Source organism: Ambystoma mexicanum, chromosome 8, assembly GCF_040938575.1.
Source record: "Ambystoma mexicanum isolate Mex_15411 chromosome 8, UKY_AmexF1_1, whole genome shotgun sequence".
NCBI classification, from domain to species: domain Eukaryota; kingdom Metazoa; phylum Chordata; class Amphibia; order Caudata; family Ambystomatidae; genus Ambystoma; species Ambystoma mexicanum.
Window position 1 is genome coordinate 455,670,609 of NC_090929.1, and position 20,001 is coordinate 455,690,609.

Sequence of the window (20,001 nt, forward strand, 5' to 3'; positions counted from 1 at the left end):
ACCACTGGCTTTTTAAGCTATGAGCTGAGATTCACAAAGATCTCTGCAACAGGCACTCAACGCACTCGCTTCTCGGGCTCCAAAGAGCTTGCACTGTTACTAGTGTTAGGGTTTGTAGGTGTAGTAGGGTTGCCAGATAACTGTCATGATGGACCCCCATTCCACACCTGGGCTTTGCTTTTACCTTGGTTTTATTTCACTCCGAGTTATTCAGTTGAAGTGACTCAACACTACAACTCGCATCAGTCAATTTCTGATGAGGTGAAAGCGCAGCACTGGGCCATGGTGGACATGGGGTTCTGTTCCTGACATGCAGCTATCTGGCAAACCCAAGGTGTAGATTGGGGCTCACCCCACGTATGCATGTGGCTGGACCCACACCACAGCACTTGCTTAGTGGCAGGGCGGGGTCTCCCTGTACCACTTTTCGTGAAGCAAAACAAAATAAGAAATGTTATTTCTTAATTTTAATAATCTTTATTTATATTGATCTTATTTATTTATTTAATTGTTTTTTTTATAACGCGCCTAATACCATACCTGAGTTCGGTTTCTAAGCGCGGATCCGGGATTCGAACCTCTGTTGCTCTGCGTGGTCTTGCTTCCAAGATCAAATACATTTATTTCATTTACCTCTTCGGCTTACCTCTTTGTTATAAGTCAAGTCTATATTGCGATCAGGTTATAATAACGCAGAGCTGTTGGATTTTGGTGCCAAATGCCAAGTGTGAACATTGACGCTAATTCAACGTCAGGAGAAAAAAAGACATTCTATTAATAGAGTTTAGCGACAGAAGGATCGAGCAGAAGTGGTGATAGATAACGTAAATCAATGTTGGCGTTTTCGGCTAGATTTGCCTCTTTTTAAATTGGTGTGGGCCCAAGATTCCTGTGTATGTCTGGGGCAGCAGAGGTCTTTCCCGACTGCACGTTTCTGCTTCTCGACAACGTGTTCCTCCTATCCCTCCCGTCACACCGGTTGGCAGAGGAGTAGCCAGTATCCTCTAACAAGTGAGGCCTGATGCTAATGTAGTTGGGCCCACCACAGTGACATTAACCTCTGTAAATGTGCACACAGCACTGTCGAGTCAGTATTTACAGCTTTTGAGTGGGCCTTGCCCGCTCAGACCCTACCCTGTCTACGCCTCTGCCGGTTTGGAGTATAACCTTACCCCTAATCTTCATCCAGCAGAAGGATGAGGACGACCGTGTTCTCTAGACAGAGCAACACAAGGGCCCTGAGTTTCACAGCTCTTCTTCATGGGGGATGGTATGACTGTCTTAAAGGATAACCGTCCCACTGCCATTCTAGCCCGCAGTGACTTGTTCGTGGTGTCATCGGTCTCACGGCGGTGGGCTGGCATCGCTTAGACAGACTCCGCAATAAAGAACCGATTTATAAATGAGTAAGGGCTTCCTGTCCCAAGTCTGTTACTGTCTGTAAAAGGAGAGTCCTGAGGGAACGAACTAAGGGAACATGGCGTAGGGAATAAGATACCTGGTTGTCCTAGACAAAAAAGGCCATTGAAATTGGTTGGTAGTGGAACCACTTCTAAACTTTGAAAATTCACTTTGTCGCTACTTAATTTTGGGGCACAGTGCTACTGTTTGACACAGCAGCCCAGTCATGTTCGTTCTTCCGCCATAGGCAAGCCCCTAAGATGAGAAAATGAACAGGTAGCTTGACATCCCAAGTCAAGTTCCGCTTCAGATCCGGTTATCCTATTGGCTGGAAAATCAAGTGGTAATTCGACTTCCCGGGTCCTGTCCCTCATTCATCTCTTCTTCTGAATTCGCTTTAAGTGAGCAAACCTCATAGGTTTACAAACGGACCCACTGCAAAGCGTACCTATTTATTGTGAAGGGGCTTGATTGTAGAAGATTTAGCTTGCCTTATCTAGACTGGCCACAGTATCGGACATTCGCCACCCTGCCATCACCTCTGAAGTTAAGTCTTATCTTCTTACTGCTGATTTTCTATGATATGAATGTTGGGTGCCATTCAAAGGTGTAGCAATGCCATTCATCACACAGATGCAGAATTCCAGCTGCTCTTCCTCGGTGGTACCCCAGCTGGTTATGATGAGCTATCTCATGTCAAGTCACTTTCCTCAAAGGTGTATGTTGTTTGAGTTTCTTGGATTCAGGAGGGTGTTGCCAGTTGTATTGAAACCAGAATCTAGACATGTGTTGTGGTAGGCTGTGCTAGGAGCTGCCTCTGGCAGAAGCTCATAGTGTTGGGAAATGAGAGATCCTTGCTCTGGCAGAAGTTGCGAAAACGTCACATCTGTGGCCAATTTGAAAAGATGGCACGGGGGGGGGCGGGCAGTGCTGATTTCACACTTGAGGGCAGTGTGAAAAGAAGGCACTGGTTACCAATGTTGCGAGCTTGGACTGCTGTTTTGACTGGAAAGCCAACAGGGATGGAGACTGCAAGAGGCTTGCAATGGTGAGTAATTACTTTTGTGGGTAACCCAAAAACCACAAACTGGTGATTGGTAGTCAGATTTAGAAAAGGGCACTGCTGAGCAATATAAGGAGCTGGCAAGGGGGTGGAGGGCTGTATAAGAATCTCACAATGGCAGGTAGAGAGATGAGGCACAGTTTAAGTTGCTAACATCGATCAGCATTCTGAGACATTTCTCTGGTGATCAGCATGAGAAGCACTTGATGACAGGCAGTGTGACAAGTTGGCGCTATAAGAGTATGCAGCATGACGATCATGTGTTAGGAGCGGGAACCGAACGACAGGATGAGAAGCTGGCCCTGGGTGGGAGGGTGGGGGGGGGGATCAAAATGAGACACTTGCACTAGTGAGTAGTGTGATAATCTCTCACCGGTGGGTAGTGTGTAAAACTGGAATTGACGGACTCCATAAGGATCTGCAGTACGAGGATCATGAATTAGGAGCTAGAACTGAGGGGTGGGGGGTTCAAAGTGACACTTGCACTAGTGAGTAGTGTGATAATCTCTCACCAGTGGGTAGTGTGTAAAGCTGGAATTGCTGGGCTCCATAAGGATCTGCAGTTTGAGGATAATGCATTAGGAGCTGGAACTGGGGCTGCAAAGTGAGTCATTTGCACTAGTGAGTGGTATGATAATCTCTCACCAGTGAGAAGCGCATGACGCTGGCACTGCTGGGTTCTATAAGCATCTGCAGAATGAGAACCAGGTGTTAGGAGCTGGAACTGCTCGACAGCATAGGCGGCTGGCACTGCTTGTGGACTGTGTGGGAAGGGCTCACTGGTGGCAATGGGTGGATGTCTCTCTTGTGAGCTGTGTAACTGGAGATCCAGCACATTCTATTGAGCTTCATGGCCTCTATCGTTTTCTGCCCGGTTCTCACTGTGCACCAGATCACTCGTCTAATGAAGTGCACTAGTGAAGTGGGGGCTGGCCTCTCTTAGAAACCTTCGATTAGTGGTTGTGGATGCCGAGACAATGCTGCTGCAAACAGTTGTATACCTTTTCATTCCTACACATAGCAGGGCAGTTTGCCCCCAAAGGGCAACCCTCACCCACCTCTTTCACCACTGTCTCTTTTGTGTTTTGCTCAATTTATGAGTTGGGTGACACAGTTGGCAACTCGCGTGGGCTGCTAGCCGAGGCCTTGTACCCCATAGTGACTAAGTGGGTTGATGTCGTGTGTGGCACATTGACAGATAGCCAACGACACTTTACTGCTGGGACAGAAGCACTCTTATTCATGTACAAAGAGTGGCGCGGCCGGTCCAGAGTGAACAATGCTATTTCTTAAAAGCCAAAAGTGGACAGCAGTGAAGGCAGGACTTCCAATGGGGAAAATGGGCCGATGACTGAGTTGGGGATGGTCCCTGCTTGGGAGGCCTGTGACTCTGCCAAGTCTATGAGCTTTAATGAGCCTGACTCTGGCCACTGTAATGGGAGGTAGCATTGCGCCGTGTTGCATAACTGGGGCCTGGCCACTACCCAGTGGGCGGCTATTTCAACATTTGATACTCTACACTGTAAATTGTTCAGCCAGGCCTTTGACCCCTTCCATTATTCCCACCAGTTCCGTTTTATTTCTCTCATTGCAGTTTCTTGAGATCGTTTTGCTGCAGCTCTGGTGTAGGAATCCCACAAGAAATGATCATGGTTTTCTTAATCTCCCGTTGGGTGTACTCCTCTGCATCTCTGGTATTTCTGAAATCGGGCATTTTCTTAAATGTCCTGCCTTTCGCCGGCATTAGATCTTCATTTTTGGGTACCCTCCTTACAATCTGAAGACCCCCACATTGAAGGCAGTTGGTATCCAGCGCACGCTGTGTACGTTGAGTGCTGCATGCACACCTTTCTGATGCAGAACAGCAAGGGGGTTGGTTTTCACTGCAATTGTTTACTCTCCGCTTGCTGCCCTTTATGCAAACTCTTACACAGCTCGGGGGGCGCACACATTACTCCAGCTCATTCCGAGAGGTTGCTGTAATATTGTGAGCATTTGGCTGCAAGGCCCTTACACTGCACTGCTGCAGGCTTTGTTGTGCTTTGATACTTGGTCATCGGTCTTGTGTGGCCCATTCTGTATAATTAAAAAAACTGAAATAAATAATGCAAGTGACTTAGGAGAAAAACCTTTTGATCATTGGAGATATGAGCACCATAAATACAATGTAAATTGCAGCATAATAAGCACATGGGTATGTTGTGGCACAACTACTATGTGATTGGCATAGTCCTCACAGCATTGGTTGTCTTAATTTTAGGGACGGACAAAGTACAGTGGCGGCCCACGTTGGAGTTTTACTGGAAGTGGATTTTTCTAATGGTAACACCTTCAAACTATCCTAAAATCATTGCTTGGATATAGCTCCTTGGAGATACCCTTCACTCATTCTCCTGGATGTAGCTCCATAAATTAGCCTAGGTCACATTGACGTCAATATAACTCTTATAAAATGCAAAACACATAAAACCGTTTTGTTTCCAGTGAATGCACCGCTCCTTCAGCTTAACAAATGGTCTAATTTACTTAACACGTTGTGTTGAGTGTTTTAGCATTGACAATAGCCAGATGTCACATTTATCTTCAAATCAGTACTGTCTTAGACCCAAGACACATCCCATGGCTAACCACTTTAGTTCCCTCTGCATTATGGATCTTCAACTCCACTCATCAACCCGCCTCCCTCATAGGATTGTATTAGCATACCGGATCGTAGCCCAGTTGAACTTTTCCAAACTGACTGAATGTTTTTGTTCTAATTCCCTAGGAATTTTGGTAAATTTTAAATAAATATAGATGTGGGGTGGGGTAAGGGAATAGGTTAAGGTGGGAGGAAGTGGGGAGGACCCCCCTCCCGCATTTTCAAACAAAATCGGAAAAGGTCAATTGTTTTCAAACAAATTGACCTAAACCCATAGGGCAGCCCACACACAATTCACCATAGGCACCAACGTTGGTCCTCCAGACCTCCCACACAAACTTTTTAATAATATACGTATAGTTTGCATTAAATTCATAACATATTTACAGTGGAGACAAGGCATTGTGTGACAAACCTAATACAATATTAATTGCTTTAATTCTTATATTCCCCATCATGCCTTAGTTAATAATTGTGTAAAAACAGCTATACAAAACCCTTTCTTAACGTAGCTGTTCCTGAAACAGGTTAATTAAATACAAACCTGTAACCCTACATATTTGCCAACAGTAATGCAAATAGTAAAGTGCATGTAGTGTCTAAAGTGCTTCGGGAAATCCAGCATTCATTACCCAGTACCCATCCTCAATTCAAAAAAGGAAAATTAGGATATTAAGATACTACAATTTAAAAATGGGTCCCCGTTCGTCATGTGAATTAATCTCCCATTTTCTCTCAAATGTTCTGATATTTGGGTTCACATCCTGTTCTAGTTAATGCCCATCTTTCTGTCTGGAAACCGGATATGAATTCATTGTACCATGTATTACTAGCATGGGGGCTTCGTTCTTGGCAGAATTTAGCTGTAGCCTAACAGGCCAACAATAGACTTCAAAAGAGGCACTGTTTCCCCCTCATTTATGAACCTTAAGAGCTCCAGTTGGAATCATGCCCCAAAAGAAAGACAAGACAATGCAATCTCACCCAGTACTCACAAACATATCAGTTAAATCTTCCTCTTTTTCGCCACACTTGGGCAATGATAACCCTTGAAGTTACTCCCCTTATTTAGTATAGATGGAACATGAGACCACTAGAATACATATTTAAATTGGTGAATCGTTTGTATCGGTGAAAGTATCACCCTTGAGGAGTTCTTAAACACTGCTTTACAGCAGTCCACAGTTCACCTCTCCCCCGAATTGGCATACATGTCTTCAGCACTTTCATCTTCAAGATTGTTATGGTGGAATAATTGATCATATTTTCAAAATGCACTGCCCATTTATACAACTGAAAAGGTTTTACATAATATAATCCAGTTTAGAAATTGGTGCCACCGAAATTTAGAAAGATCTAATATGTAAGAATTTTAAAATATCTTCCCTAAAGATACCAAAATTATAAACCTGTTGATCAAATTCAAAAATGGAAACTCCAGACATATATTGACCATACCATATGACCATAAATAAATAAATTATCATAGCATGGAAAATTGGAGACATGGTTAGGTTTCCCTACAAACTGGCATATTAGTGCAATTTAGGAATTATAAATGTAATTCTAATATGTTAACATGCATCATAGATTATAACAACTTCAAGCATACTTTTTTTTAAAGAACGTGGTGTCTTGAGATTTGAATTCCCCAAACTTGTCCTACTTCAGCATGCCAAATTAACATACCTCTGAGCCACTGTCCACCAATCCCCAAGACTTCTTTTACATGGGCAAACGTGGATGTGTCTAGTTTTAATATCACAAATCCAGGAGTGAAAGATCGCTTTCTCTCTATCCTGCTGCACCTACTGTGATGGGGAGTCTTCTTATTCAATGTAAAAGACAAACTTAATTATTAGCAGCTAGCCAGAGTTAAAATGTATATCTAGGCCCTGTATAAGTCTAAACCCTTTGGCAGCAAGAACAACATATCAAGATCAACTCTCCTCTTCAGACAGATATGGGGGAATTTTGCTACCTTTGCATGGAAGTTGCTGCTCTACCTCTTAACTGATCCCAAGAGTTCATCCACGTTATCTATGGGTCGTTATATAACATAATGCACAAGTATTTAACTTTGTCCAGCAGATACCCAGAGTACTGTAGACAATTGCAAACGACGGCCTGCAATATTCATTGGCACAACAAAACACTTCTGGAATCTAGCCAAGTTGGCTGTATATTAACACCCCGATATTATCTGCATACATTGTTGTTTTAAACTCTCCAACATTCCCTAATACAAAGTATTTGACTGCCCCTTCTTTCCACAAGTGCTGCACAAAAGGCTTATCAGACCTGTATTTTCATAATGAAAATAGTTGGCCGGCCCATGCTTGCCATCTCAGCACAAAGAAATCCCCAGCCCACCCAATAAAATGCCTTTTCCACATCCAAGAAAGTACAGGTGAGTTGAAGACCTCCCTATGCCGCAACCTCAATGGTAGACTGTACAAAATGTGGATGATCCATGTTACATTTATTGGGGATAAAACGTATCTTTGTGTATTATATGTGTGATCATCACAAGGTGCAAGTCTAAAATGTTAGCATAAATCTTACTATCTACATTTATCAGATTATGCCATGGATAAACCTTTACCAACTTCTTTGATCCTCATTAAAAAAGGCTCTTTCCAATAGCTAAGCACCTTCTCTTCCACTACTCCTAAAGAAATTGGAGCTGAAATCTCTCCAAACCTTTGATTAACCTTTCCTGGAATCCCACCCGGTCCAGTTGCCTTTCCTCCAGGAAGGAGGGAAATGGCCTGCAGTATTTCCGACAATTTAGCAGGACTAGCTAAAATCTCAACTTGATCTTGAGGTACGACTGGGAGACCTGAATGACTTTTAAAAAAACGAGATTGTATGTTCCTCAGTACGATCTAACCCATTATAGAGGACTGCATAAAACCATTGAATATTTCCTTCACTTCCCTAGGATCATAGGTGACCCTCTCTAAGCTACTTAATTTCTCTAGTTCACTTTTCCAGGGAAATAACATTTGCCTATTGTGCTAATTGCTTACCTGTACTTTCACTGGATAGAATTATTCAGTTTTCATAGCATTGAGTTTGTTTAACGACCATTTTGTGATCTAATTCTCCTAAGTCTCCTCTAGTCAGGATTAATTTCTGTGATTTCTACCTGACTCTCCAATTCATTGTATTGCCTCAGAATCAGCAAATTTGATCTGTTTCAGAACATTTTATTTCGGAATTCTGTCCACAGGTTGAATCTAAAAGATATTCATAAATAAGAACTATGCAATCCCTTAAAATAGTTTGTATACTATCCCATATTGCAGCATAATGTAAGTATCCCAGATTTGCTTCCACAAATAAACAGTTATATCTGTACCCGACCACAAAAACTAACATCTTACAGTAATTTCTTGTCAAATTACCACATTCTTGCTAAACGTTCCTTAGGTCCCCAACGTCTAGTAGCAGATGAAGGGGTGTGATCAGAAAGAGTTGCTTACCCCATACATGAAATAGATCTATCCGTGAATACACCATATGAGCAGAAAAGAAGGACTAAAAGGATGTCACATCCGCCAAGCGTCAACCACCACACAATTTGATATTAGGTTTTGAAAAGTATCCCATTTTCTTTGGGCACTGACAACTTAGGATTGGAGAGGTTCTATCCATTTTGAGATCTGGTGGGAAATTCTAATCACCCCTAAAAAATTGAAGCAGGTCAGGAGCTCAAAGCTAGTTCAAATTTGTCAAAGAAGGTTGGATTCTCTGCATTAGATACATAGAATGAACCTATAATAACCGTTCTTCTCTCCAGCTCCAATAGTGCAATCGCTCAACAATCCTTTTTGCCTGTTAGATGGTGAATCATTCTAATGTCCTGGATGAATACTAATATTGCTCCCGAACACATCTATGATGATAAGGTATTTTAAACCAATCTCATGAGGTCCAAGGAACTTCCCCTAAACCACTTACCTTGGACATAGCTCCTTTGTCTGTGCCAGTAGAAAGTAACGTTGTCAATCAATGGAATCAATGGCAGTGCACCCCTTTACCTGATGGATTGTTCAATGACCCAGCGTCATTAAACCTAACTTTCTGAAGGAACTTTTCAGCATCCTATCTTGATTAGTGCTCCCTGAAGCTACCATGATATCAGTGGAGTGAATATAGATCCTTAAATCGGTTCCATGTAATAATGTTGCCACAAAAATATCGCCATACAAAAATATTGCAGGAAAATGGTCGTTTTTTGTGGCAACGTTATTGCATGGAACATGCGGAGGACACCCCCGCAACCCCCAAATTTTTTTTTTTGTTTTTTTGTTTTTATATTTTTTTTTTTGTTTGCCCCTATCGCCACATTTATGGTCACCCAAATAATATCGCCACAACATTTTCCCGGCGATATTATTTACGGCGACCATATATGTGGCGATATTAATACCTGATACCCTTAAATCGACTTTGATCTTAAAGGGCTGAATATTACTCCCTAAAGGTACCCTGGGCTCAATGGACTAAATATGGCTCCATGATGATACCCAATGGACTGATTGTAGCCCTCTGGACATACCTAAAGCACGCTAGCTAGAATAAAACTCCCTAATTCTACCCTATGTGCCTACTCCTGAATGTAATACCAGGAGGGAGGGGGGGGCTACTTTGATAACACATTCCTGAATACAGGTCAGAGAAGCCAGCCATCCTGAGGCCATTGTTTTCATGAAAAAGACTAACGCTTCCCTAGGCACACGTTCCTGAATACAGGTCAGTGAAGCTATCCTGAGGCCATTGCTTTCATGAAGAAGACTAACGCTGCCCTAGGCACACTTTCCTAAATACAGGTCAGAGAAGCGTTATTAAGTGTACGGTTTTAAAGACAGTGCCTCGAGGTTCCCTTTCCCATAGGCATGGTTAATATATCCGAGGGATGGTCTCGGGGCCACCCTTGTTTCAGCCGTGCTGTAACATGTTTACGAAGCTAGCTAGCCAAGCGCCTCTGCTTTGCAAGCACCGTGCATGTTATTTCCGACATGGGAAATAAAAAGCCTGGTCTATGTATGAAGTGGTGCACAGCCTCCAGCTGGTGCCAGCTGACCACTGCAGTCTCGTTTCATCTCCCACGAAGGCAGCTCGGGTGCCAGCACAGATGCCATGGGTGCCAGAGTCTGGCCACTGCGAGCCAGTGTGCCCTGGATGAAAGCCTGTTCAATTGGACGTGAACAATGCTGAGGGTGTGTATCCTTATGTCATGGCAGCGCCGGCTGGGTGTGCGCACACATGCTCACATCATTATCACTGCCAACAAAGTGCCTGGCACAGAGCGAGCGTTTGTCAGCATGCCAGTGCAGCGTGGCCTCCTCCGCAGCAAGGTGTTGGCAGAACTGACTCGTCGGTGTGTGTGTGCAATAGCAACATGGCATCGCAGCCTAGGTGAGGGCACGGTCACGGTGGTGTCAATTATTCTGGTAAAATGACGGTGCCGCGTGAGCTTCGAACAGTGTGCCAATTCAGCACTGTCTCCTATATGTGGGCCGGGCGACCCTATTGGTGTGTGTTCCACATTGTCACGGCATTGCCAGGCCTGATGCACCCACAAACACTCTGGGCAATCGGCAAAGTGTCTGTAATTAAGAAAGCGCCAACATCAATAGTTCGCAATGACTTGCACGGAAAGAGGCCTGGCCCACGTGGCGGCTGCCTCTGCGCCTTGAGTTGCATGCAGCGGGACACTGTTTGGGTGATTGTCCGCAGCGGCGCGCGGCTAACAGGGTGCCAGCGGGAGGCTTGGGGCGCACTGCTCACCAGGGGGCAGGCAGCCCCTGTCTGCGCCACTGGTGTTTGTGTGCATATATCTGCGCATCACAAGCTCCACTGACTGTTTGCTTACCGGTAGCGCAATGTGTTTTTAACTCGGTTCATGTGCAGTTGTGTTTGTTTTTCTTGGTGCTGGTCTGTGAGTGTTTTGGCCCGCATACGATTTTTGGTGTGCACATGTTTGAGAGCATTTCCTGGTGTGTGTCTTACTCAATTGTGTCTGTGCAGTTTATACACCAAACATACTCTAACACGAACAATCTCAAACTTAAAAACACCCAGAAGGGTGCTGAGTTCAATGGGTTCTGCCTAAAAGCATCCCAATGTCTCTGTCTTGTCTCTCTCTCGCCTGCTGCCCTCCTTATTCTCTGTTTATAACCTCAATTATTCCCCCTTTTGATCAGTTTGTTTTTTGCGTTGACGTTTTTGAGGACGATGTTATCGTGGTGGATGTTTTTCAGAAAGTATTTTGTACGCAATGTTCACTGATCGGTGTTCTGCGTCCTCTTTAAGCAGGTGGCCTACAGTCTGCATGGGTGCCCCACTGATCACGGGAGAATCCCAATGAATATTGCACATTCGGGGTGCTTTGCTTCACCTGGCCCAGTGTGCCCCTTTGCTCTCGTGCATCCCACACTGAGCACACCGTATGCACTACTAGACTGTCTTCCTCTGCTGACCTGGCTAATGATGAGTGTGATGCTCTGCTCAGCCGCCTCTGGAGTGGGCTGCGGTAACGGCGTGTTCGCGGCCTCCGGCAGGGAAGCCCAGCTCGCGGAGCATGCAACGTGCTGCGCAACAAAAGACACGCGACTCGTTGGCTGTGTGCATAAACCCGGACTGGCGCGAAACCGCCAGTTCCGGTGATTCCTTTATTTCTCCTCCCACTCCTTGTGTCACGTGACCCTTCTCTCCGGGCACGTGACACCACAATGAGGGACTGGTGGCAAACGAGGGGATCTTCACACAGCCCTCCATGCAGGACCGCCTCTCTGTGATGGCGTCAGATCCTGCTAATCTGCGGACCACTGGGCCTGCTGGGCCTGCTGGGCCTGCTGGGATGAAGCTTGTGCTCTTTGGTCCACGCGTCCGAACCGGATCTGTGCCAGGCCTGGCCGGAGCGCCTTCTCAATCAGTCATCGCATCCTGACCGTGTCTTTGCTCCCAGAAACTCTGTGCATGTAGGAAAACGAGGGGATTGTGTCCACCTCTTCTTTACCAACCTAGGGTCACCAGATAACTCATTGGGCATTATTTTCCTGTCCTTAGTTTCTTTTCGTGGGCAATGCATGCGCCTCTGATGAGCCCAGGTTTCCTTTTCTCTTTCTCTGTATCCCTTTTTTCTTGGATGCGGTTGTGGGCATGTCCCAAGATTCCATCCAAGTGATCGATGGGTTGTATAACATAATGCCCAAGTATTGCACTGTGTCTACCAGATGCCCCGAGCACTGTAGACCATTGCAAACCGTGGCCTGCAATACTCTTGGGCACAACCTAACACTTCTGGATTCTAGCCAAGTTGGCTGGATGTTAAAACCCCAATATTTTCAGCGTAAAGTGTTGTTTTAAACTCTCCAACATTCTCTAAATCAAAGTGTTTGACTGCCCCCTCTTTCCACAAGTGCCTCTCAAAAGGCTTATCAGACCTGAATTTCCATAAGGAAAATAGATGGCAGGCCCATCCTTGCCCTTGGACCATGCCCTAATGCGTTTCTTGGTACATGCAGGCGACTCCATAAGAACAGCGCAGTGAGTTGATGGTCTGCCGCTGCAAACTGTGTGTGCACCTCTGTGTGAGACTTGGGCTGCTCTGAACAGAGAACAGCATCTCCATTCCTTAAATACCTTTTATAGGTTCTCAATAAATTGCTGAACCCTGTTCCCTGCACGAATCCTGAAGCGCAACACACGCCTTTGGTGCTAGTAAGTGTGTGTGGGGGAGGGGTGGGGACAGAAAGCCCTGCTGCTCTGCCCTGGCTAGGCCCAGCCCACTTAATACCTTTTGTGATGCAGAGGGGAGGACAGAGCGGGAGCAGAGATGAAGCATACGGATCAGAATCAACCCAGACTTGGCAATGAACTACTGCCCCTTGGTAGTTTTAGGGCCACCCCAGCCAGGCAGCCGCAGTGCCACTGCCAGAAAGAAGTGGGTCGTGGCTAAGGAAGGAACTTCAAGGAAGTGGAAGCTTATGCAGGCTTGCCAGAATCTGACTGGGACAAGCTCCTCCTGCAACCCACAGCTGTACTTTAAATTCTGCTTTGGGGAATACCTCTTGGGCTGTTGGGTTGTGTCTAGGTCCTAAGCCCAGTCTACCAAGGCAGTAGTGCTGTCAAGGGAGATGAAGAATTATTTGGCTGGTGGTGAAGGTTTGGAGGCGGGCTGAAAGAATTTAAGTCCAAGGGGACGAACAGTTTTCTGCGAGCAATCCAGGTTTGCTGGGATGGCTCGGGCCTTGCTGGGTTTGTAAAAGATCTGGGGCTACAGCCCATGCCATGGCAAGTTTAGACGTCACATAATGATATCATAAGAATGCATGTGCCGCGTCGCTCTTTCGAGTGTTAATATTGCATACTATACTGGTTATACTCCTTTGGAAGTACTCCTGAAATTTAGCTATACTGTCACCGCAAGATGTGAACATTCACCCACTGGTGCTAGATAAGGTTGTATAAGACCAAGAAAAGCCTTTGGACAGGAGAGCTAAAGACTTGCTGTGGATTGAGAAAATGTATTTAAATAGCAGCTGGCCAGCTACCTGTTTGCCTCATTAGCCATACAGTCCCTTGCTGCTGGTTTTTGGGCTGACAAACTGACAGGGGTAGCTGGTGGGCTTAAAAAGCGATGAGATATAATTAATTTAATTATAGAATGTAGTGAACAAGCCTGAAATTGATCAGGTGGCTACGGGGCGGTGGGTGGGGTCTGGGCTGGTGGGGAGGGGGGGGTTGGGGTACTCCCCGTGAATTTTTTGGGGAAAAATCCCAGCCACAATCACACCTATTTCAGAACAATTTTTCAAAAATAACCAGAAAAATACATGTTTCTTGGTGATCTAAAGGGCTACCGACAGCTGTACCGCTAATAAGTGTTTGTGTGGTTGACTGTGGTGTTGGCCAGAGTGATGTTTAAGGAGTGTGGAGAGTTGTGTTGGTGTATATGTGGTGCGTTAGTGTGGTGTCTGGAAATGAAAGTGCAGACCTTTGTCTTCTATCGTTGTACATTCCATTGTATAAACTATTTTTTGCTGCTGGAGTTGTGTATCGAGATGTGTTGCTAGGCTATGGGGTGCTATTTTAGGTGACACTATACCATGACACAAAATCAAGGACTACAATATGTAGTCAGATTCCTGGGACCTCCCTTCAGACTACACACGGACACCTCAAAGACAATACAATTCTTCTGCTACTGAGTCTTCGATGAGATTGTGGTACAATGCAGCTGGATATGCACCATGAACTAGCAACTGGCATACAAAAATTCACCACATCACAACTAAAACAATGCCATGCTGGCAGGGACCATCAAAATGTGCATTTTGTATTGAACACCCATAATGTTCTGGGGCAATGTGCACCCATACATGTCCGCACCGGAATGCCTCATGTGCAGTACGGAGCCAAACACATTGCTTTCTGCAATTTTTGCCATTTATTTCCACCATATTTGCTAGCAAGAATGGTGTTTTATTAGTTATTCATCAAATTATTTTCCTTTCCATTTCTTCCGATGTGCATAAATACACTGATTGCCCAACCGCTTGCCCTGCTTCATTTCATTCAAACCCTGGCATTTGATACATCAACAAATGTTAACATTCCATGTGCAAATCATGACATTAGAACACAGCGTTGTGCAGTTTACGAGAAGCGTAAGTTGCCCATCAGTGTGAATGCATGCTATGTTTGCTAAATGGACATTATTTGCAAAAAATTTGGTTAGCATGGTTACCTGGTGCAATAATTCCATGGGGGTGTGGTTTGGCACTCTTGTCTTGTGCGTCATTCTGCCTGTTTAACAAATGGGGATTTGCAGGCAGAATGGTGCACAAATCCCTGTTTTTCGGCGCAAATAATTCAGTGAATCAGCCCCCATGTGTTTGTTAACGTGACATTTCAATCTACCATCATATTGAAAGAGATCTGTTACGAAAAAGGACAGAGAGCCGCGTTAGAGAACGGTACCCATTGATTTTATCACAAACATTACAGCGTAGTATATAAAGCGTAGCGTGGTAAGGGGCTAAAAAGGGTCAGGTGAAGTGGCATTATAAGGGTGGAAAATCAAGGGGTTTTGGGAGGACCCCCTAAATTAAAAAAAAACAAAAAAATGCGGTATTTTTCTGTGTTTTAAACACAATGAACTGTACCACTCTGTCATTCTGGTTGGTGAAATCACATATAACCGTTAGAACTTCAGCCTGCCTCATTCGCTGCACCTACATGAATGGTAGATTGGTATTGACTGATACAGAATCTACAGGCAACCAATGTGTGCTTTTCTAACACTAAGGCTCAGACGTCACTCTGTGGCGAAAGCTAGCGCTTTACAAAGGTTTGATACGATAACAGTCTTGGGATTGCCTATTGTGTTGGAAATGCTGCAATGCACATTACCTTGACCAAAACTGTGGTGTTGAGATTTGTTTCAGTTTTGAGGAGTCTAGGGCTGTAATGCATCTGAAGGCAGGTGGAATTACCCTCGAAATCAGGAGTTCAATAGCAATTTATAATGGTAGCGTTAGAACTCTGTAACTTCTTGCAGTAAAGTTTGATCTTTGCAAAAACGTGTGACAAGGTTTGGATTTCAATAGCCAATCAGTATAACTCTCTCAATAAATGGTTGCTGTACTTTGTGTGGACAGTGTTTCTGTCTGGTGTATATGATTCGTGGTGGTTTTGTCTATTTTATAATTAGTTTTCTTTAGTGTTTTATAATCAGTATTTTTTAACACAGCCATAAATCATTTAACGTCTAAATGACACTACATAATTGTGTTGTTTTTCAGATGACTAGTATTTCGTGTTTGGTTGCTTTTAAAATGTGATTGTAAACACAAATGAGCATACCTTGTTTAGCACTCATAACTTTTTTAAGGGTTTGGGGAGTGGTATAACTTGTAAAATGCTTCCCACTTAATGCATCTTGTGACTATCTGCACGAGTACATCGCTACACGCCCCGTCGTATGATTATGCCGAAAGACCATTAATGCCATATTGCCAGCTAGCCTTTTGGTTGTAGCCCCTGAGCTTCTGTCCCAGGCTACAGCCAAAAGCCCCCTGAGCTCCACCAGCGATGCTTCTCTGGGACGATGATTCCCCCTCAAGCATATGGAGGTCGTGCAGAGTGTTGGGTGGAGAAAGGCATTCAAGGTGGGTGACATGCTCCAAATTATGGCCAGTTGAGAGATATGCTCCTGGGAGTGAACTCTGCATGACCGAACCTACCGCATCCACTCTATGTGCCGCCTCACTTGCACCTTGTGGCACCCTGCCCAGTCTCTGAGGTGGAGGATGAGTGGGTGTAGAGGGAGCAAGCGAGCGGAAGTCCAGGAGATGGGGGTAGTTACGGTGGCAAAACATTACACTGCAGCCCTCAATCTTTTGAAATAATATGATCTGGCATTTATAACACGCCTATACACAAGTGTTCCAATGTTCCTGCTTGCAGATCTGAAAATCCCAGGAGCCACAAAGCAGGAAATGAAACAGGAACGCACGAACCCGATGGATAGCTTGGGGGTGCAGCAGGAATGGGAATGTTGGAGTGATCTGGGGGATCTTTAATTGCATCATTTTTTGTTTTCTTGTAACTACATGAAGCCAACAGTGACCTAGACAAAAACCACTTGCCCACTCATTTTTTAAACAGTGTTTAATGTATGCATTAACAACCAGCTGTAAGAGTCAAACTCCACTGAGAACACATGTTCAGGAGCTCCTCCGTGGGAAGCGGGCGGGGGGAGTGGGGGCGCAGATATTGAGTTCCAGCAGCAGGGTGACCACCTCACTCTGTACTCTTGATAAGTGCTTAAGCCCTCCAGTTCGGTATAAGAGCTCTGTGGGTAGGGTGACCAGACGTCCCGATTTTGCCAGGACTGTCCCGGAAATTGGAGCTCTGCCCCCCGCCTTTGTCAAGATTATGTTTCAATTGGAAACTGCAGTGGTCCCGGTTTTTTGTTGTAGGTCTTCATAGCTGGCAGGTACAGCGCGTACAGAAGACATACTGCATTTTACAACTAAAGATAGTGTTAGTTTGTGATAAATTAGTGATACATTAATTATATTATGTGTTTATTTGTACAGTAACACTTAAACCCCTTCTCCTCCAACCCTACTGAAGTGTAGTACCTTGACCGCCTCTTTTAAGCGTTAGTCCTACTTTTATGTTAGTGGCCCTGTCCCGGTTTTTCACTTTTTAAATCTGGTCACCCTATCTGTGGGTGTTACTTGCCTAACAAGAAACAGGAATTATAAAAACACGCGTCTGGTGCATGGCATTCTTCTGACATATTTAAAGAAACTACATGTGTGTCCAAACAGAATGTTCTTGTGACATTGTTTTATCTGATCTGATCAGAACCCTTTTTTTCAGCCAGACGAAATGTAACGTAAACAATGACTGCAAAATAAAGCAGTGTAGTATAACATGTATGCCCGGCCGCGTAAAGGGCGACTGCAGAGACTCCTGCTGTTGTGCTGCGCTGCGCTGCAGAAGCGCTACTTCCTGCTACTTGTTTCAATATTTAATATTGAACTGCCAATCTCCAACCTACCTACCCTCAACGGCGTGTTTCCCCTCGCGTCCCTTGCACTCGGTGAGGTCGACTGTGTGTGAGTGAGTGAACCGCCGCAACGCGACGAAGCGGGTGGAAAGCCCCGCCCATCTTTCGGCTCCGCCCATTCCAGGAAGTGAGGCCACAAAACCAGATCCCAGCAACCCTTGCGGCGTGAAGCCCGGCCGCGTAAAGGGCGCCTGCAGAGACTCCTGCTGTTTGGTTGTGCTGCGCTGGAGAAGCGCTACTTCCTGCTACTTGTTTCAATATTTAATATTGAACTGCCAATCTCCAACCTACCTACCCTCAACGGCGTGTTTCCCCTCGCGTCCCTTCCACTCGGTGAGGTCGACTGTGTGCGAGTGAGTGAACCGCCGCAACGTGACGAAGCGGGTGGAAAGCCCCGCCCATCTTTCGGCTCCGCCCATTCCAGGAAGTGAGGCCACAAAACCAGATCCCAGCAACCCTTGCGGCGTGAAGCCTGGCCGCGTAAAGGGCGCCTGCAGAGACTCCTGCTGTTTGGCTGTTTGCTGCTTTTCTGCCGTCTGCCGACCACAAGGCTTCTAGTGCAACCGCTCGAGAGAAAAAAAAAAAAAATACAACTGGGTACATGACGCGAACCATCGAAGGCCCCCGGACTCGGAGGAAGACGCTCAACTACCGCAGAATGGCAAATCCATGGACTGCCTTAAAAGCCCCCGCGGATGGTGGCGGCAAGGTAAGTAAAAGTGCACCCTGGCCTTCCTCTGCTCATCTGCAGGAAATATCGACTACTGAACCGAATACTACACACTTGTCAAAGGACTTACCGGTTGTATGTGACGATGGCGTACGTCCATCGCCCCCCCTTGCGAATCTAGACATAAATAATTGCACGGACAGTCACTCCTACGATCACTTTCCAAACAATAGTACTCTCACCTCACAAGATCATCAACAATTGGCAATTGAAGTAAACGTAATTCAAAAGGAAACAAGTACAATTTTTCCTGAAACTGCGACAACCCTGGCAACAATACTACCTCCGGCGCTTAAACACTCCATCCAGCGAGCGCCGCCTGATTTATTCAATCCACCTAATACACAAACAAAGGAGTCCACGAAGACGAACAGTGATCTTGGCGACCCGTTCCGCAATCCCAACCACCCTTTTACGGGTTGCGAGGTAACCGGCGCTGAGCTAATTAATGCCGCCAATGTTCTGATCGCGGACCAAGAAACTCCCTTCAATAAAGCCCAAGAGCAGGAAGAAGGGGCTATGTCAAAAGGCACCTCTGACGAAAATGAAAATCAATCTACACAAATACTGAGCAAAAACGCCCATGTTGTTCCTATACAATCGTCTCTGCCGGCAAGACATGCAACCACAATCGAGACCCTGTCTTCAAATGCAAAGCCACAAGACACAATCGGAACCAAACCAAGCATAAAAAACAACAGGAAGTTAGTAGTACTGGATGCACCCAGAGAACAAGCCGAAAAAACACATAAGGATGTCCAAAAACCGTATAATGGGCACAACTCGCCCGCGACTCGAAGTAACCTCGCAGGAAATCTAACCTACGGAAACATGGAGACACGAAAAACCATTCAGAGAAAGGAAAGTGAAAACCAAAGCGCATATGCATGCCAAGCCCCCGAAGATTCAAGTGAAAACAACCTGGCCAAATCAAGCAGTACTCCGATGGCCCCAGACCAAAGGTGATTTAGCCCAACATCGAAGCTGGCAAGCAAGGACTCAAGCTCCATTGCAAGAGCTCGCCGCCTTGAAAGAATCATCGAATTAAAATTAAAACTAAACCAGTCAGCCTTCGACGATTCAATGTCAGCACCCACAAACGTCTTACTCCATGCACCAAAAACTCAAACAGTTCAAACCGAATAATTATTGAAAAAGCCCTAAACTCTTCACTTCAAGAAGATCAGTCTGATATGGAACACTCACACCAAACATCTAATGGAACCACCTCTCCGGTGCAACAAGTGATCTTATCTGCTGATACTCTAACTCAATTACACACTAACGTTGTAGCTGCCTCCTAATTGTCTTACTACCCTTCATCAAACTGTACGAATCTTTGAATTGGACAATAAGCGACCAAGGAGCGATGTTTACAAATCTAACAAACACAATGGAAAAACTCGAATCTTTCATAAGCTTCATACAAAAACAACTTGAATTACAGGCAGACCTATCTACTCGTTGGCAGGAACGGTTATGCGATTTGGCTGCAAGACATCATTGCCAAAACGACAACCTAACCGAAGGTTTGCTGGAGGCAGTCAAATGGATGCGTCACCAGTCTG

General features: G+C 45.2%; 1 protein-coding gene across 4 annotated transcripts in view; it reads left to right on the forward strand.

Moving 5' to 3' along the window:
- SAMD11 (sterile alpha motif domain containing 11) overlaps positions 1-20,001 on the forward strand; it is a 312,464-nt gene that overhangs the window by 133,001 nt on the left and 159,462 nt on the right. The window lies entirely within an intron of this gene.